General features: G+C 29.4%; 1 non-coding gene across 1 annotated transcript; it reads right to left on the minus strand.

Annotated features, from left to right (window-relative positions):
- Positions 1–700: 700 nt before the first annotated feature.
- On the minus strand, positions 701–772 carry TRNAT-CGU (transfer RNA threonine (anticodon CGU)). The gene has a single exon. It is a non-coding gene; the product is annotated as a tRNA-Thr (tRNA).
- Between the last annotated feature and the right edge of the window lie 757 nt (positions 773–1,529).

Genomic DNA, 1,529 nt, shown 5'->3' on the forward strand with positions numbered 1-1,529 from the left:
TGTTCAACAATTTATTTAATTGATTTTGATGTTTTAAATTTTAAATTCCGAAATTGAAAAAAATAGAATTTTGAAGATGCGATAAACAAATATAATTTGACTATTTTTAATGCATTATTTTAGTTTCTACTTTTTTTATGTTAATCCTTAATTCTTTTTACCCCAATCAATAATTAAAAAATTAAGACCAAAATGGAATCGACTTAAAAGTTTGATGACTAAAATGAAAGTATAAATATGATGTGTGATATATTGTTAACTGACATTAGAGATTTGACATTTAAGAAACTATAATGAAAACACCTCAAGAGTTAGACGATGAAATTCTAAGGATTTCATTTTGAGTGACCAAAATAAAAAAATCTTAAAAGTAGATAATCAATTAGGTAATTTACCCTATCCATTTAAACCCTTTTAAAAGTTTATACTTTGATTTAATCTGTTTTAGTTTTTAATTTTTTTTTTACTCCCTTAAAAATAACAAGTCATTTTAAGTATTTTAACATCTTCAAAAAAATTTTAATTTCATCCTAGGTTCTAACTTTTACATTTTAGCATGTTATGCCCAAAAGAACATACAAAACTGGGACAGCGACCATACAAAACAAGGGAAAAAGGACAAAGCAATTAATGCCCTCAGATTCTCTGGCAACGTTGCGTGACTGCTTTTAGTTGAAACTGATATAAAATTTAAAATTTAAGCCCCCGGCGAGGATCGAACTCGCGACCTTTCGCTTACGAAGCGAACGCACTACCACTATGCTACGGAGGCAGTTGTGATGCACCTATCATTACTGATTCTAAGTTGGCTTATATTATTGAATTTTGTATGTTTTGCTGTGAATAATGTTTAAGTTCATATTCTTTTCGTTATTGAAGGTATTTAAATTTTCCAATTGCTTGAATCTTTTTTTCGCATGCATGATGGATTGTGAAACATTTGGAGATGAATTCAGGTTGTACGACGTAGTGAAAACAAAGACAGTACTGGAATTCTGTCATAAATATAAAATATTCCAACATACATAGAACACTTGTTCTTACATCTTGTTTTGTGAAGGTTGCTCTGTTTGCCTAATGCTGCAATTCAAGACCCATGTTATTCACATTTCTTCAAAACAATTTCGAAAACTACAGCTGTTTGATAATGACTTCTACAGGCAGCTACAATGCACCCAGCTTTCATGTGAAAAATCTCTCACTTTGTTGATTCTTAGGTTTAATGCTGTTGAGACAATAACATTCTTATTTTTTGTTTTATAAAAGATTAACACTTAACGGTAATATTATCATTTATTCATTAAAAATAATTTTAAATAAATTTATCAAATAAAATACTTGGTGGTCCTTAATTCAATAACGTTGATGGTCAAAAGAGGTAGAAAGAGAAAGGAGATGGTTTACACTGTGGTGAGACGTTAAAAGTCATTGAAAAAAAAAAGAAGGAAGAAGTATATGACATGTAAGAGGAAGGTTGAAGAAAAAGATATAGATTTCCTAAGGCCAAGAATAGTTTTTTATAGGCGAAG

The sequence above is a fragment of the Gossypium hirsutum genome, chromosome D02 (assembly GCF_007990345.1).
Source record: "Gossypium hirsutum isolate 1008001.06 chromosome D02, Gossypium_hirsutum_v2.1, whole genome shotgun sequence".
Classification (NCBI taxonomy): Eukaryota; Viridiplantae; Streptophyta; class Magnoliopsida; order Malvales; family Malvaceae; genus Gossypium; species Gossypium hirsutum.